The following is an 18,570-nucleotide window of genomic DNA, read 5'->3' as shown; positions in this document are numbered from 1 at the left end:
AAGAAATGAAACATTCACAATCTGATAATCAAAATGGCCATGAGAGCACATTAAACTAAAGGGTGCCCTGTGAGGTCTTTTAAAAGATACCAACTGCAAGGATTGAAAAGGCTTCACCACAAGCATGTCATCACATCCCACAGTTGCAGCACCCAGTGGAGAGACGAAGCTTCGAACAGGCGAAGAGATAGCGGATAAAGCGAAGCGGCATGAACTTGTAGGGGTGCCATCGACATCAACGTGCCACACGTGGAGTGGAGAACATCTTGCTGAATAGTTTTACGACATGACTTCAGCTTGTACGTACAGTCTGCAAGTGCTTCCTGAAAAGTCCCGATTAAAATTCTGCAAGTATAAATAATCTGCCAGGCCTCAGTCCAAATTGTTATTCCAGCCAGTCTCCTTTAAGAGAACACAAGAGACCATGACCAATTATAACCTTCCCAGGAATTTACCATTAAAGCCGTGCTGAAATGGTTTCTCACGTGCTAAATCTGCAACAATGACGGGTCACCGCATAAAACGTGTTATTATGAAATAGTTTATCATAAAGGCACAAGTCGTTGAACGGAGAGTCCCTGGATGAAAGAAAGACGGACACAAAAACGGGCAGAGAAATGAACAAATAAGAAAGACATTGTGCAGCGAACGATACTTGCGAAATCCCGAAAACAAATTTAACCTTAAAAATCGTTGATGGTTGCATTCAGTGACATGACGTGCAAATCCTGTTCAAATTTCAAGTCTATTAGATGAAAATTGTCAATTTTACAAATTTGGCCTGTGTTGACCTCAAAAATAATTGGTGGTTGAGTTCATTGACCAATTATGCAAATCTTCAAATTTCAAGTCAATCAGATGAAAATTGAGGATTTTGGACATGTGACCTAAGATGTTGATATTTTGACCTATTGAACTCGAACAATACGCTTTCAGGTGGTGAAGTTCTGTGAAGATTGGAGTAAAATTATGACCTGTAGGAGATTGAGAGCCAATACGAAGGTTGTCATCAAAAGCACGATACATGTAAAATCCATAACACAAATTTTGACTTTAAAAATAATTGGTGGTTGAATTCAATAATAAAATATGCAAATTCAGATTAAAATTGGGACTGACAATCTGTCTACTTCCCAACCAACGGTACTCCATCTCTTCTGGGCCTGATTTTGACCAATTTCCCTGAAAATATCTGCTGTTCTCCCTTTGCTCCAATCAGTTCACTGACCACATGCTTGTCAAAGTAGACATCTCTCTGGCTATTATTAGAGAACCACCTCAGCGCTGTCGAGTGGTATTTCACACAGGCCGACTGGCAGGGACTTCAAGCAACCATCACATTTCTAGACTGGTGTCCCATGTCTACTTTCTCTGACATCAACTCATCCTGGAAATTATTTCAAAGAAATTTGCTCTCTCTCATGCACAGATTTATCCCATCTTGTCTTCAGTTGTCCTCCCCTTCATCCTGCCGATGGTACACTGAAGCTTGTGGCAAGGCTGTTGTCCTGAAACAACTTGCCTTCGCCTCATGGAAGGCAAATCCAACTGAAGGCAATCTCAGTTCTGTGGTATAGCCTGCGGGGCAGGGCATGATGATGGGGGGAGTGGTCGTCGTGAGCATCGTGTCTGCCAGGGATATAAGGAGTGCGCACCGCCTGAGGCGTTGTAGTGGGTGCGTAGTGCCACGGCTCGTGAGTGTGTTGAGTACGTAATAAAGGAGAGCCGCGGGCAAAGTACGCCCGCGCTCGCGCTTGTACACCACAGCCGGGCTCGACTGTTCCTTCGCTCGTGCCTGCCTTATAAGCACCCCTACCACGACACCACAGTTGGCTGACGAGGATCTTCGGATCGGCGTGTGCAGGGTGGTGGCGCTCGGATCGCCGGCGAATAACCCGTGCGGTTCCAGGCTACGGAGCCAAGGGTCTCGCCAGCACGAGCATGGCAGAAGGTCGGGGCACGGCGCACGGGCGCGTGCCCATTTTCGGGGGAGATGACTTTGAGTTGTTTTCTGAACAAGTGGGTTGCTACTTCCGCTCGAATGATGTAGATGATGGAGAAAAACGCAAGTCGATCTTGCTCGCCTCGCTATCAACGGAGCACTACCGGCTGCTGAGTGATTTGGTGGCTCCAGATAAGCCAAGTGATGACGGGCTATCGTTTCAGGACATCGTGGCGAAAATGAAGACCCACTTGGCGCCAGAGAAGTCGTTGCAGCTCGCGCGGTACCAGTTCGATCACCTCGCGAAGGGTGCCGAGGAGCGCGTTGCAGATTTCGTAGCACGGGTGAAGCATTCGGCCGTGCCTTGCAAGTTCACGACAGAGGAGCGTCCGGCACGACTCGGAGATCATTTTATTTCTGGTCTGCGAGACGCGAAGATGGTGGCAGCCATCCTGCGGATGACCGACGTCACATTCGACTCGGCGGTCGGGACTGCTTCGTCTGTCGAGCAGACACTCACGGATGTCCGCACCATCGCTGGCCAGGACGTAATGAGTAGCTCCAGCTGGGGCATGTCGGCTGATCCCGAGGTCCACGCGATGACCCCGATGCCGCAGGTCGCACATCCCGGAGTTCACGCGATGACCCAGGCACCACAGGTCGCGCATCCCGGGGTCTGCACGATGACCCAGGTGCCGCAGGTCGCACGCGCGTCTGGCGGTGCGGGACGAGGACGCGCACCGCAGCACGGTCGCACCGGGAGCGAGGTGGATTTCCAGGGGTGCTGGGGGTGTGGTGGTCCGCACCTGCGACGAATGTGCCCATATAAGAACAGCGTGTGTTTGCATTGTCACAAGGTGGGACATTTGAAGCGTGTGTGTCGGATGGCGGGGGCCTCCGTTGGGGTCTTGGATGGCGAGGTGCGGGAGGACCCCAGTGACCTGGAGATCGGCCTACAGCCGGGGCATGGCGATGCCGGCGGGCCGGAGCAGGAGATGCAACCACGGTTGAGTCTGTTTTCCGTTGGTCCCGAGGTGACGACACCGTTCACGGTGGAGGTCGAGGTGAATGGCGAGCCGACCGTGTTTTGCGTGGACACCGGGGCTGCAGTGTCGGTCATGGGCGAGCAGGCGGCTCGTGGTCTTCGCGGTGTTCGCCTAGTCGGGACGACCTTGTCACTGTACACGTACACCGGTGAAGCGATTGCACCGCTTGCGATGGCCGACGTCGCGGTGCACTACCGAGGTCGACGCGCCCTTCTCTCGGTGTTCGTGGTGTGAGGGGAGGGGCCCGCCCTTTTGGGTCGGGACTGGCTGGCGCACCTCGGGCTGGATCTCCAGTTTGTACCTCCAGATGTGCCGGTGCTCTCTTCGATGCTTTCGTCGAGACCCGAGGGCGAGGTTCTGGCGGCGGGAGCCGCGTCGATGCAACGGGAGCGGCCGTTCGTGGCTGCCTGCAACGGTGATGTGCGGTGCGGGAGCAGCGGGAGCCGTGCCAGCTCTCGCGATGAGTTCTCGCGCTTCGGCGGCGTTCATGAGGCAATGCGCGCCGGTGTTGTTCGGGCAGCTTCAACGGCGAGCTGCAGCGAGCTCGTCGCGTTCAAGGAAGTCACGGGTCGCAACGTCGAGTCGACAACCAAGAGACGGACACGTGATGTGGATTATGGGTTGCTGTTCATTGCATATTTGTTTTTCATTGCTCTAGTGATGCGGTTTAACGTTGTTGAAATAAATGCCAACAGTTCATGTGTGAGAATAGGTTTGGCTGAGTTCATTCGATGGGATTTGCGTTATGGTCAATGTGATGTGAAGGCTTTGGGAGCAGTGGTGGTAAATAAAGAGGTTTTATGGGCCGCCAGTTGCCCCAGGCCACGGGTAGTTGCTTTGTCATGTGCAGGGATTTTGCCGAAAGAACGCGCTGTACGGAAAAATGAGTTTGCAATGGTTCCAATGATGTTCCTATTGATTTATGACGAGCCTATGGTTGAAGTGTGGTTTGAATGGAGTTGCTACCGTCTAACTGCCGTGTGGGTCTCGGAGATCGACTCGGAGCCGGGACTGGTGCGCTGGTCAGCGTTACCCCCACCTCTGCTTTCAGCAAGGTCAGACGTGCCTGGCGCCTGGGGCGCAGCTCTCTGTGTTTGCTCAAGGCCGTTTTGGCCATGCGGTGGAATCTCAACTGATTGTGGTGCGTGGGTTGTTGTGGAGTGTTTGTTGCATCCAGCCAAGGGCGCTGTTCAGCGCCCCCACCAAGGTCAGTCGGGTCTGGCGGTGGCGCCGCGGGTTCCAGACAGCGGGGGTCTGGCCTCGAAAGGTTTATCTGTTTCAGGTCTGGCTGGGGAAGAGGTGCCGCCTTATGGGCCGGAGGCGTTTGATGGTGCCGGGGTAGGTTTGCTCGGGAGGTCGCAGCAACCTCGCCAAGGGCCATGTAAGCATGAGCCGCCTGGGGGCGTTTTTGCTGCGTAGTGCTGCTGTGCTTCTCGCCTTGCTGCTTCATATCGGTAACACGGTCAGAGTTTGGGAGGTGCTTTGTGCAACTCAGTCTTCGGAACCTGGCCGTTGCTGCTTCACTCGCTCGCATCCACACGTTATATGATGTGATGTGCTTTTATACTTTGCTGTTTTCTTTTTTGTACCTTGTCTGCTATGATGCCGTGGTATTTCGTGCTGCTGATGCTTATTATATTGCTGATCATTTAATATTCGTAGTTTTAGGAGGGAGGAGTGTGGTATAGCCTGCGGGCCTGCGGGGCAGGGCATGATGATGGGGGGAGTGGTCGTCGTGAGCATCATGTCTGCCAGGGATATAAGGAGTGCGCGCCGCCTGAGGCATTGTAGTGGGTGCGTAGTGCCACGGCTCGTGAGTGTGTTGAGTACGTAATAAAGGAGAGCCGCGGGCAAAGTACGCCCGCGCTCGCGCTTGTACACCACAGCCGGGCTCGACTGTTCCTTCGCTCGTGCCTGCCTTATAAGCGCCCCTACCACGACACCACAAGTTCCTTCCAAAAAATGCGTGTCTACCCTCAGGAGCACCAGGAAACAACATATTTCTCATCTCGTCTGAACTCTCAAACCGTCTAGCTCCAAATCCTGGTGGCACGAATGAAGTCTGTTTCTGATGTCCTCTATCCCCTACCTTACCTCAAATGGCCACACAGCTGACACGTCACGCAAAAAGGCTGAATGCCAAAACTCCGTATTTGCTTCTAAATCTTGTGTCCAAAACCCATTGCTTTCTGGACCCATCTTACCCAGTCGCACCCAGCTGTTCCTGGACTCTGTCATTTTCACCCGACAAGGTGGAAATTTTTCTGTTAAACCTCGACTCTGATTCGGCAACTGATCCAGACGGCATCAGCCCACGTGTCCTAAAAACTTGCTCTGCTGCTCTTGTTCACCCTCTCCCTGTTCTATTCACCCTCTTATTTGCTCAAGGTCTTCTGCCATCTGCTTTAAAATCAGCAAACATTACCGCTCTGCATAAAAAGGTGAAAAAAACAGATCCCTGCAACGACAGACCAATCAACCTTCTACCAATTAGCAGCAAGGCTATGGAATCCATCATCGCTTCTGACATTAAATCCTTCCTCTTTTCCAATGGCCTGATTTGAAATCATCAATTTGGATTCAGACCAAGCCACTTTACCCTGGACTTGCTGCTCCTGCTTTCCCCAACAATGGATGGAGTTGCTCAATGCCAGACATTAAATCAGATCCATATCCCCAGACATATCATGTACTTTTCACACGGTCTGGCACCCTGCCCTGCTCACCAAACTCTCTTCCTGTGGTATCCAAGGCCATCTCCACTCATGGCTAGCAGACTTACTCTCCTGTCACAGCCCACATGTGGCCCTAAATGGAGTTCTCTCATTCCCTCTTCCTGTCCAGGCTGAAGTTCCTCAAGGCAGCGTTCTGGGCCCTGTTCTTTTTCTGGTTTTCATCAGTGATATCTCTGATTCCATGTATTTTTATGAAAACAACTTTTTTCATAGGTATGTAAGTCTGACTCTGGAAAATCCTCTTTATATCTTTGCTGATGACTCCATCCTCTGTCGTACCACCTGTCGTCCCTCAGACTGGCAAGCGGCAGCTTCTTCACTCTCTGTAGATCTGGGTAAAATCACAAACTGGTCCAACACGTGGAACATGTATTTCAATCCGGACAAATCTCACACTCTCACTATGTCTCCGAAAGGACCATTTGGAAACCCCCACTCCCCCCCCCCCCACCCCATCTACTTTCTCAACAATCCTTTGGAAGAAGTCCTTTCATTCAAGCTTCTGGGTCTCATTATCTGCCATGATCTTTCCTGGGAAAGCAAAATTTCCAACCTGGCCTCCAAAGCCAGTCGCCTAATGGGAATCCTCCATCGTGCAAAGTCCTTCCTCAGCCCACCTGAGCTCCTGACCACATACAAAGCTTTCGTCTGCAGCATGCCAGAGTACTGCTCTCCCCTTTGTGCTGGTGCTCCTGCATCTCACTTTTCTCGTCTTCACACTGGAAACCCAGGCATTTAGGATCATTGGCATCTCCCGCAGTGAGGCTGAGTCGTTGGGCCTCTCACCGCAGGCAGATCGGTGGTCTTTCTGTCTTCTTCCATCTCCTCTCTGGTCTCTCCCCCCCCCCCCGCTCTGTCTGTGATATGTCCCCACCATATTTCCACAGGGTGCACAAGGTCTGCCAGCAACCCCCTCCTGGTAAAACTTCCAAAATCACGAATCACTGCTCACTTTCACTCTTATTCCTCTTTTTTTCCCCACCTTTGGAATAAACTTCCACACTCCCTTCAATCCTTCTTCCTTCCAGGCCTTCAAAAGAGCTGTTCACCACCACCAATTGTCTTCCACCATCCAAAACCACAATCTTTTATACTCCCCGTTAATCCACCCCAAGCCCACCTCGTTCAAATTCCCTGCTTTCCTTCCTGAAAGTCCCTGTAATGTCCATCTTGTTTACCCCGTGTAACCCACCCCATCCCTCTTTCCACAGATCTCCTTATGTCTCTGTTCCCCACTGTTTTGTCCTTCCCCATCCCACCCCTCTTATCTCATGCCTCCCTTGTTGTGCATTGTGTGTCAGCTCTCATACGAGCCTCGACATTGTACACAAAAAAACACAGGCAACAGTAACTTGCACGTACACACACACGCAGGTGGATACTTTGAGATGTGGTAGGTCTATGTTTCACCTCCTGAAACTCACCCACATGTGGAGATAACAACCAACAATAACACACACAACGGTGCCAAATGCCATTGGAGTGATACAGTTTATATACATACATACACACGTGCAAATGTACACACGCATGAAGTAAATAAAAACGACAAACACAAAGATTTACCTTGAAATGGCGTTCTTTGAAAGAGGATTTAAAGTGGGTAATTGGCAAAATTCAATTTAAAAATGTATCAAGCCACAGAACACAAAATATCGATAAACACCCTATGCCTTCACAGCTAGAACAAACATGGCGAACACATGATCGGATGGACCTCATTGTTTAAAAAAAAAATGTATCGATGTCAAGTGATAGGTGGATTACAAAAAGAGATCACACAAAAAGGTTAAAGAGCAGGTTTTGGGTCGCTGATGACTTCGCGTGATTCAAAGATTGTAAGCACATTAATTATCATTGGGCAATTATTTTCTTACATTTGAAACTAAAAATATGCTAAAATTAACTTTCAAGTCAAAACTTTTGTCAGTGATCGAAAAACAGTCCGGAAGTTACCGAAGATGCTATGACGTCACGTTCTCCGAAAACTTCGTGAACATTCAGAAACAGCGTGTGAACAATGGCGAGATTCGAATCAGAGAATTATTTCAGCGGCGATGAAATTGAGTGTTTTCATTCCGATATTGGCGAGGACGAGTCGGAGGATGATGGGAATTTATACTATAGAGTTTCTGGCCCTGAGCCATATAAATTTGAGCCATTTGCAAGTGCAAGAAAAGGGTGTATTTAGTGTACAAGTGGCAGGACTGAATGCCAGCTCAGGGAGGATGGAAACCTCCCGTGGAGCAGAAGGGCGAAAGCTCGCTTGATCTTGATTTTCAGTACGAATACAGACAGTGAAAGCGTGGCCTCGTGATCCTTTTGACTTTATGGGTTTTAAGCAAGAGGTGTCAGAAAAGTTACCACAGCGATAACTGGCTTGTGGCGGCCAAGCGTCAATAGCGACGTCGCTTTTTGATCCTTCGATATCGGCTCTTCCTATCATTGCGAAGCAAAATTCGCCAAGCGTTGGATTGTTCACCCACTAACAGGGAACGTGAGCTCGCAAGAATAAGGTAAGTTTGGTGCAATTTGAGCTTTTATTCGTCGAGTTATGAATGTTTCAAGTTGAGGGCGGCTGGCGCGTATAGCCGCGGGCGCCTTGGCTAGATCTAGGCCGCGGCGCTTTTTCCACAAAGATGAGGTTTAAAAATCATTTTTCATCCTAATAAAGGTTATCATCACATGCCTGACTTGTTAAGCTGTCAGATTACGTAAAGATTGTTCGTGGATGGCTGAATATTATGGTTTTATGACTTTGACAAAATAATTTTAAATAATGCCATGAATTCCTGTGGTGAATTGAGATTTTTGCTTCGATCAAAGTTGCGGTTTCGTTTTAAAGTCAATTCAAATTCTGTTTTCGGTTTTTGCAGTTGCTTAGAATGCTTAACACTGGGTAGTTGTGAAGTTTGTAAAATTCTGATATTTTATAAGGTTTATTTTTGATGGGGCGCAGGGCCTAGGGTGCCTTGACTAAATGTTAGGCCGCAGCGCTTTTTCCACAAAGATATTGTTTAAAAGGCAGGGAAAATTCGCCCGTTTTGTTTGTACAAATCGTATCCACTGCCGGCGAATGTTTGATTCCTTTGGGAATCGGTGGGAGCGATTACCCGTTTTCCAGCCATTTTCGCAAAACATGACGATACACGTATGAGGCATGATGTACAAATATCCAAATACCTTTGTTCTACAATAATTCAAAATAAAAAAGGATAATATAGACAGTTGCAAGCTCAAAAAAAGCGAAAGAACGGCCCGCTAAACTGGACACTTCTTCAATGAAAGAGTGAGCTTCCGCTTTGTTTTGGAGAATATGACGTCACCATCCATACATGGGCACGCGGCTGTTTTTTTTCAACAGCCTCGAGAAATAACAACTTCGGAGTTAAATTTCATTAATTTTCCCAATAGTTAGGCAACCACAATAGTTTGCATCGAACTATCTGATGTACATATAATCATATTGATAAATTTTCAGAACATGTTTGGTGACCCACAACCTGCTCTTTAAGACAAAGCAATGTAGTGTAAAAATAAAATTGCACATTTTCGGTGGATGAAACACCTCTCGAGGATCCCACCACACGGCACCGCAGGACCCAACAAAGGCGGAAACGTACAATATGAGATTGAAATGGATGTGAGATTGAAAGCATGGTTACTTTTTTCCAAAACGAACAACCAAGCAGCTTGGAGAGCATTCACCAAGTGGCTTAAGCACTCAAACAAGCACTCCAACGAAACAGTTGAGAAACGGCTCCCTTGGCACGCAATGAGCAATCGCCAAACCGTCATATTCAACATGCTCCTCCCGGAGATGGAACACATGAACACTTTTCTCGGAGTCCCAGCTGCTTGTAAGTTCGATTCTGGAGCTTAAAACGTGTAATTCTTCTTAGTTTAAGAGATGCTCATGGCGATTGCATGTTCGGAAATGAAATAAAACTACGAATGCTGATGTGTGCAGGCGTTTATAAGCATTGCAGGGTACACAGCGATTCGGAGACATGATGAACAGGCATTCGATAATACGAGTGAGGAAAGTGAAAACAAAACTTTCGTAATGAAATTGTTGCGGCCTTTTCCAAGTCGAGGCATGGTTGAGCAGGCCAAAAACCATGGCAGCTTCAGACCCAGTGAGGTTACCAAGGATACACCTTCAGACCCCAAACAGTGAGGTAGCAGAGGAACACCTGATGAAGGATATAATTAAATAATGCCATTAATTTATCTTCAAAAAGGGGTGTTTTAATTAACCCAAACACCCAATTTTCACTCTTACACTTCCTTGGAGTTTTCTTAGTATGCATGCAAAGTTTCAGGCTGCTCGGTGTTATAGTTTTGGAGTTATCACACACACGCACGCACGCACGCACGCACGCACGCACACACACACACACACACACACACACACACACACACACATACACACACACACCTCATCCATTAAGGGTAAAAAAACTACTCTGACAGCAAATAAATCAATGAATGGATTTATCACCGGAAGTGTTTATGATCCATGGTGTTGTTAGTTGAACCGTCACAAACAAACGGAAGTTGATTTCGCAATTGTTCAGTCGGTCGTCGGGTGAAGAGACAGTGAGGTAAGAAAACAATGGTTTTTCTTGTTTTTGAACTAGAATGTGTTATTTAGTAATTTACTTCAACTGGTATTTCATCACAAGGAGATTTGTACGAAATGCAAATCAAAGTTACCAGATCAGGACAAGATCGATGACTCGTTGCAGTCGGTAAACCCGTACAGTACAAAATAGTGGAGTGCAGTACGTACTGGGACGAACATCGCCATGTTGGTCAGTAATTTATTGGGAGCGCTGTCCGACCTCGACGTCGTGACGTAAACTGGATGGTCAAATCTAGGGTGGCGCTCCGTGACCTCGACGTCGTGACGTAAACTGGATGGTCAAATTAGGGGCGGCGTTCCGTGACCACGACGTCGTGACGTAAACTGGATGGTCAAATTAGGGGCGGCGTTCCGTGACCACGACGTCGTGACGTAAACTGGATGGTCAAATTAGGGGCGGCGCTCCGTGACCTCGACGTCGTGACGTAAACTGGATGGTCAAATTAGGGGCGGCGCTCCGTGACCACGACGTCGTGACGTAAACTGGATGGTCAAATTAGGGGCGGCGCTCCGTGATCACGACGTCGTGACGTAAACTGGATGGTCAAATTAGGGGCGGCGTTCCGTGACCACGACGTCGTGACGTAAACTGGATGGTCAAATTAGGGGTGGCGCTCCGTGACCACGACGTCGTGACGTAAACTGGATGGTCAAATTAGGGGCGGCGCTCCGTGACCACGACGTCGTGACGTGGACTGAAGTCTGAATGGTCAAATTGAGGGTTTTCTATTTCTTTGTAGTGAAAAGGAGTAATGGAATGGAATATCAGTTTAAAAGGTAAATTTTCGAGCTCGCTGAAACTGCATCATGCACATTCGTGGGACAGTGTCGAATGAGGGGGTTGGGATCAGTGGAAAGTTAAAATACATATTACGTGGTATCGGTCCATATTCCCCTTACGTTTGTCTTAATATTCAGACTTGTGTTCATAGATCTCGTCCCCCCAACCCCCAACCCCCAACCCCCAACCCCCAACCCCCTACACACACACACACACACACACACACACACACACACACACACACACACACACACACACACACACACACACACACACACACACACACACACACACACCACCATACACGCATACACACCAACAGTTGATTTACAACCTTGAGATGATATCCACATCAATCTTGGCAACCTTTTCTCTCTTCAGTCTTACCTTTCCAAAACACCACCACGCACATCACCACCACCACCATATACCACGACACACATCACCACACACACACACATGCCAACACACACACACCAACACACACAACAGTTGATTTACATCCTCGAGATGATATCCACATCAATCTTGGCAACCTTTTCTCTCTTCAGTCTTACCTTTCCAAAACACCACCACCACCATATACCATGACGCACATCACCACCACCGTATATCATGATGCACACCACCACCACTATATACCATGATGCACACCACCACCGTATACCATGATGCACACCATATACCATGATGCACATCACCCCCACCATATACCACAATGCACAACACTACCACCACCATATATCATGATGCACACCACCATACCCATATACTGTTGCGGGCTGGGTATCGGGGACGAGCACGACCGCAAGGTGGAGCAGTAGGGTCGGCTCTACCGAACACCCGCAATCGAGATCGTACCTTTCGGAAAACTCCGAGGGTACGGGTCCCTTACAGGACCGTAAATCGTCAATAAATAAACCACGTGGTACAGGGTTATTTGCCAAACTTCAAAATACCAAGAGGCCCACGTGGCGAATGACCGAGTATTCACACCCTCGACGAAGCTCAAACGGGATGAGTCGTTTCCGTTCTCGACCCGTGCGTAACCCGAGCGGATGGTTACCGAGGTCCCGTCGATCCAAATGTACTTCTACAGCAGCAACGGCCTTTTTAAATTCACCAACACGCACCGTGTTAAACCAATGAGGAAAACACAAAAACGACCTGATACATTTAACGGGGGATTTATTTACAATTGGGAAAGGGAAAACACAGAGCAGAATTAACACCGAATATAGTCATGCAATGTACAAAGTGTGGTGTATTGGCAAAGGTGCGCACTGCAATCCAATTGCTCCGGCAATGACCCCGTCAAAACCGAGGAAACCAGGCACTCTGCACACGTCGATCCGAAACAGACTCGTCGCCAGTGTAGTGTCCGGAGGGCAGTGGGACTCGGATAGTCTTTGAGGGTTGTCGAACTCTGTTTATTGCCCGTCCAAATGCACACTTCTGCAGACTAGACACACGCCTCAAGCAGCGCAAACACCTATAAGCCTTGCGGACACGTGACCACCAACACCACACCTCCACGCCCCCACAACGCTCCCCGCATTGTGCCTTGCGCACGTTTGCCAATACACCACACAAAGAGCAAGCACTTAACGATTTTCTACTTACAGACAGGCACACACACACACACACACACACACACACACACACACACACACACACACACACACACACACACACACACACACACCCAGAAGAACATGGACCTTCCCGCCTCGTGTGGTTTGGCTGAGACTAGCGAACCAGGCCAGCGTCGAGATGCGGTCAGAAGAACCAGGCGCCAGCGAGAGGCGAGCAGACAAACCAGGTGCCAGCGAGAGGCGAGCAGACAAACCAGGCGCCAGCGAGAGGCGAGCAGACAAACCAGGCGCCAGCGAGATGCGAGCAGACGAACCAGGCGCCAGCGAGATGCGAGCAGACGAACCAGGCGCCAGCGAGATGCGAGCAGACGAACCAGGCGCCAGCGAGATGCGAGCAGACGAACCAGGTGCCAGCGAGATGCGAGCCGACAAACCAGGCGCCAGCGAGATGCGAGCAGACGAACCAGGTGCCAGCGAGATGCGAGCAGACGAACCAGGCGCCAGCGAGATGCGAGCAGACGAACCAGGCGCCAGCGAGATGCGAGCAGACGAACCAGGCGCCAGCGAGATGCGAGCAGACGAACCAGGCGCCAGCGAGATGCGAGCAGACGAACCAGGCGCCAGCGAGATGCGAGCAGACCAACCAGGCGCCAGCGAGATGCGAGCAGACGAACCAGGCGCCAGCGAGATGCGAGCAGACAAACCAGGCGCCAGCGAGATGCGAGCAGACGAACCAGGTGCCAGCGAGAGGCGAGCAGACAAACCAGGCGCCAGCGAGAGGCGAGCAGACGAACCAGGCGCCAGCGAGATGCGAGCAGACGAACCAGGCGCCAGCGAGATGCGAGCAGACGAACCAGGTGCCAGCGAGATGCGAGCCGACGAACCAGGCGCCAGCGAGATGCGAGCAGACGAACCAGGTGCCAGCGAGATGCGAGCCGACGAACCAGGCGCCAGCGAGATGCGAGCAGACGAACCAGGTGCCAGCGAGATGCGAGCAGACGAACCAGGCGCCAGCGAGATGCGAGCAGACGAACCAGGCGCCAGCGAGATGCGAGCAGACGAACCAGGCGCCAGCGAGATGCGAGCAGACCAACCAGGCGCCAGCGAGATGCGAGCAGACCAACCAGGCGCCAGCGAGATGCGAGCAGACAAACCAGGCGCCAGCGAGATGCGAGCAGACGAACCAGGCGCCAGCGAGATGCGAGCAGACGAACCAGGCGCCAGCGAGCAGACAAACCAGGTGCCAGCGAGAGGCGAGCCGACAAACCAGGCGCCAGCGAGATGCGAGCAGACGAACCAGGTGCCAGCGAGATGCGAGCAGACGAACCAGGTGCCAGCGAGATGCGAGCAGACGAACCAGGCGCCAGCGAGATGCGAGCAGACGAACCAGGCGCCAGCGAGATGCGAGCAGACGAACCAGGCGCCAGCGAGATGCGAGCAGACGAACCAGGCGCCAGCGAGATGCGAGCAGACGAACCAGGCGCCAGCGAGAGGCGAGCAGACGAACCAGGCGCCAGCGAGATGCGAGCAGACGAACCAGGCGCCAGCGAGAGGCGAGCAGACGAACCAGGCGCCAGCGAGAGGCGAGCAGACGAACCAGGCGCCAGCGAGATGCGAGCAGACGAACCAGGTGCCAGCGAGATGCGAGCCGACCAACCAGGCGCCAGCGAGATGCGAGCAGACGAACCAGGTGCCAGCGAGATGCAAGCAGACGAACCAGGCGCCAGCGAGATGCGAGCAGACGAACCAGGCGCCAGCGAGATGCGAGCAGACGAACCAGGCGCCAGCGAGATGCGAGCAGACGAACCAGGCGCCAGCGAGATGCGAGCAGACCAACCAGGCGCCAGCGAGATGCGAGCAGACGAACCAGGCGCCAGCGAGCAGACAAACCAGGTGCCAGCGAGAGGCGAGCAGACAAACCAGGCGCCAGCGAGAGGCGAGCAGACGAACCAGGCGCCAGCGAGATGCGAGCAGACGAACCAGGCGCCAGCGAGATGCGAGCAGACGAACCAGGCGCCAGCGAGATGCGAGCAGACGAACCAGGCGCCAGCGAGATGCGAGCAGACGAACCAGGCGCCAGCGAGATGCGAGCAGACGAACCAGGCGCCAGCGAGATGCGAGCAGACGAACCAGGCGCCAGCGAGATGCGAGCAGACGAACCAGGCGCCAGCGAGATGCGAGCAGACGAACCAGGCGCCAGCGAGATGCGAGCAGACGAACCAGGCGCCAGCGAGATGCGAGCAGACGAACCAGGCGCCAGCGAGATGCGAGCAGACGAACCAGGCGCCAGCGAGATGCGAGCAGACGAACCAGGCGCCAGCGAGATGCGAGCAGACAGACCAGGCGCCAGCGAGATGCGAGCAGACGAACCAGGCGCCAGCGAGATGCGAGCAGACGAACCAGGCGCCAGCGAGATGCGAGCAGACGAACCAGGCGCCAGCGAGATGCGAGCAGACGAACCAGGCGCCAGCGAGATGCGAGCAGACGAACCAGGCGCCAGCGAGATGCGAGCAGACGAACCAGGCGCCAGCGAGATGCGAGCAGACGAACCAGGCGCCAGCGAGATGCGAGCAGACGAACCAGGCGCCAGCGAGATGCGAGCAGACGAACCAGGCGCCAGCGAGATGCGAGCAGACGAACCAGGCGCCAGCGAGATGCGAGCAGACGAACCAGGCGCCAGCGAGATGCGAGCAGACGAACCAGGCGCCAGCGAGATGCGAGCAGACGAACCAGGCGCCAGCGAGATGCGAGCAGACGAACCAGGCGCCAGCGAGATGCGAGCAGACGAACCAGGCGCCAGCGAGATGCGAGCAGACGAACCAGGCGCCAGCGAGATGCGAGCAGACGAACCAGGCGCCAGCGAGATGCGAGCAGACGAACCAGGCGCCAGCGAGATGCGAGCAGACGAACCAGGCGCCAGCGAGATGCGAGCAGGCAGACCAGGCGCCAGCGAGATGCGAGCAGGCAGACCAGGCGCCAGCGAGATGCGAGCAGACAGACCAGGCGCCAGCGAGATGCGAGCAGACAGAACCAGGCGCCAGCGAGATGCGAGCAGACGAACCAGGCGCCAGCGAGATGCGAGCAGACGAACCAGGCGCCAGCGAGATGCGAGCAGACGAACCAGGCGCCAGCGAGATGCGAGCAGACGAACCAGGCGCCAGCGAGATGCGAGCAGACGAACCAGGCGCCAGCGAGATGCGAGCAGACGAACCAGGCGCCAGCGAGATGCGAGCAGACGAACCAGGCGCCAGCGAGATGCGAGCAGACGAACCAGGCGCCAGCGAGATGCGAGCAGACGAACCAGGCGCCAGCGAGATGCGAGCAGACGAACCAGGCGCCAGCGAGATGCGAGCAGACGAACCAGGCGCCAGCGAGATGCGAGCAGACGAACCAGGCGCCAGCGAGATGCGAGCAGACGAACCAGGCGCCAGCGAGATGCGAGCAGACGAACCAGGCGCCAGCGAGATGCGAGATGCGAGCAGACGAACCAGGCGCCAGCGAGATGCGAGATGCGAGCAGACGAACCAGGCGCCAGCGAGATGCGAGCAGACGAACCAGGCGCCAGCGAGATGCGAGCAGACGAACCAGGCGCCAGCGAGATGCGAGCAGACGAACCAGGCGCCAGCGAGATGCGAGCAGACGAACCAGGCGCCAGCGAGATGCGAGCAGACGAACCAGGCGCCAGCGAGATGCGAGCAGACGAACCAGGCGCCAGCGAGATGCGAGCAGACGAACCAGGCGCCAGCGAGATGCGAGCAGACGAACCAGGCGCCAGCGAGATGCGAGCAGACGAACCAGGCGCCAGCGAGATGCGAGCAGACGAACCAGGCGCCAGCGAGATGCGAGCAGACGAACCAGGCGGCAGCGAGATGTGAGTAAACGGGGCGCAAATTCTTCCTCCCCGCGCTCGAGCAGATCCCCCGCAATTATTTGCTCTCCTTGCCTTCGTCGTTCTCCCGCACGGTCCGCTCATGCCTGGCCCTCTCCCATTGGGCGGACCGCGTGTTATGGCTCCGCCTTCTTGCAAAGGACCGCCCCTCAAACAAGCAGAGCAACATGGTCCTGCATGGGCCCTGCCCACGTACATGCTGACACGCATGCGTGCAATGGTGCCAGTGGAGGATGGTGGGAGGAAGCGAGGTGAAGGCGTGTTGTTGTAGTTATCGTTGGTGTAAAAATAAAAGAAAACCCTGGCTATCAAAATAACTTTGCAGCGCGTGTGTGTAATTCCCATTAGACACAGGTCGGGGGCCCTAACGAGAAACACACACTTATCGAAATAACTAAGTTATAGGGGATGGCTGTCTGTCTGTGTGCACAAGGCTTCCAGATTCGTAACAATACCACGATGCACACCACCACCACCATATACCATGATGCATGCACATCACCACCATCACATTTGAATGCATCCAATTGGTATGGAGTAGAAGAATGGATGAAATTGACATTACATTTATCAAGGTATGCTAACCCACAATGGAAGGATGGAAAAGCTGATGTTTTGGGTATGAACCCTTTATTGGAGGAAAACTGTTAGATTTCTTCTGTTAGATCTGCCAATTGAGATTGACACTATCCTTCACCAGCAAGACTATTTCTTCATTCTTGTGTGGAATTGATACTTGCACATTCATATCTCTACTCCTCAAAAGTATGTGTATGAAGGAGAATGGCAGCAATATTTATCCCAGATGTAATGGTAGTTGAACCCAACAACAGGAAACAGCTCCTTCTCTATATTTTACAAGATTTAAAAAAATTATTTCACAACAAGATGGACACTGCAGAGACTTTCATGTCCTTACAGTACAGGGACTTTCAGGAAGGAAAGCAGGGAATTTGAAGGAGTTGGGTTTGGGGTAGACTAATGGGAGAAGAAAAGATCATGGTTTTGGATGGGGAAAGACAAGAGGTGATGGTGAACAGCTGTTTTGAAGGCCTGGAGGGAAGAGTGGGATTGAAGAGAGTGAGGGAGTTTATTACAAAGGCGGGGAAAAAGAGGAATGAAAGAGTGAAGGTGAGCAGTGATTCGTGATTTTGGAAGTTTTACCAGGAGGGGGTTGCTGACGGACCTATCACAGACAGAGCAAGGGGAGGGGCGAGACCAGAGAGGAGATGGAAGAAGACAGAAAGACCACCGACCTGCCTGCGGTGAGAGAATGAGAGGCCAACGACTCAGCCTCACTGCGGGAGATGCCAATGATCCTAAATGCCTTGGTTGACGCAGCGTGAAGCCGAGAAAGGAGGCAGGAGCACCAGCCCAGAGGAGAGAGCAGTACTCCATGCGGCTGCGGATGAAAGCTTTGTATGTGGTCAGGATCTCAGGTGGGTCGAGGAAGGACATTGCACGATAGAGGTTTCCCAGTCGGCGACTGGCTTTGGAGGCAAGGTTGGAAATGTGGCTTTCCCAGGAAAGATCATGACAGATAGTGAGACCCAGAAGCTTGAATGAAAGGACTTCTTCAAGAGGATTGTTGAGAAAGTAGATGGGGGTGCGGGGGGGGGGTGGTTCTACATGGTCCTTTCGGAGAGACAAAGTGAGAGTGTGTGATTTGTCACGATTGAAAGACATGTTCCATGTGTTGGACCAGTTTGTGATTTTTATCCAGATCTGCAGAGAACGAAGAAGCTGATGCTTACCGGTCTGAGGGATGAGAGATGGTATAGTACTGCAGCATAGCAAACCAATTGTTCGACTTTTCATAAAAGCACCAAAATTGGTACATATGTTGACTAATGGATGCTGAACAATTCTGGATATGGAGCCACTCGAGATTTTGCCTTGGTCAGTTTTGGCTGCCATTTTCCAAAATGGGCGCC

General features: G+C 52.1%; 2 protein-coding genes across 2 annotated transcripts in view; one reads left to right on the top strand and one right to left on the bottom strand.

The window, feature by feature from the left end:
* The window catches only part of LOC147020473 (mitogen-activated protein kinase-binding protein 1-like), a 179,987-nt gene extending 169,283 nt beyond the window's left edge, over window positions 1–10,704 (bottom strand). Inside the window, exon 1 of the mRNA XM_085895835.1 lies at window positions 10,443–10,704. The gene's annotated coding sequence lies outside the window, so the exon portion shown is untranslated. The remainder of the gene's footprint in view (window positions 1–10,442) is intronic.
* The window catches only part of LOC147020472 (carbonyl reductase [NADPH] 1-like), a 36,519-nt gene continuing 28,146 nt past the window's right edge, over window positions 10,198–18,570 (top strand). Inside the window, exon 1 of the mRNA XM_085895839.1 lies at window positions 10,198–10,330. The gene's annotated coding sequence lies outside the window, so the exon portion shown is untranslated. The remainder of the gene's footprint in view (window positions 10,331–18,570) is intronic.

This window comes from Eptatretus burgeri, chromosome 9 (genome assembly GCF_056783735.1).
Source record: "Eptatretus burgeri isolate ZD-2024b chromosome 9, Ebu_testis_v1, whole genome shotgun sequence".
Taxonomy (NCBI): Eukaryota; Metazoa; Chordata; class Myxini; order Myxiniformes; family Myxinidae; genus Eptatretus; species Eptatretus burgeri.
This window is presented reverse-complemented; position numbering and strand designations above follow the sequence as displayed.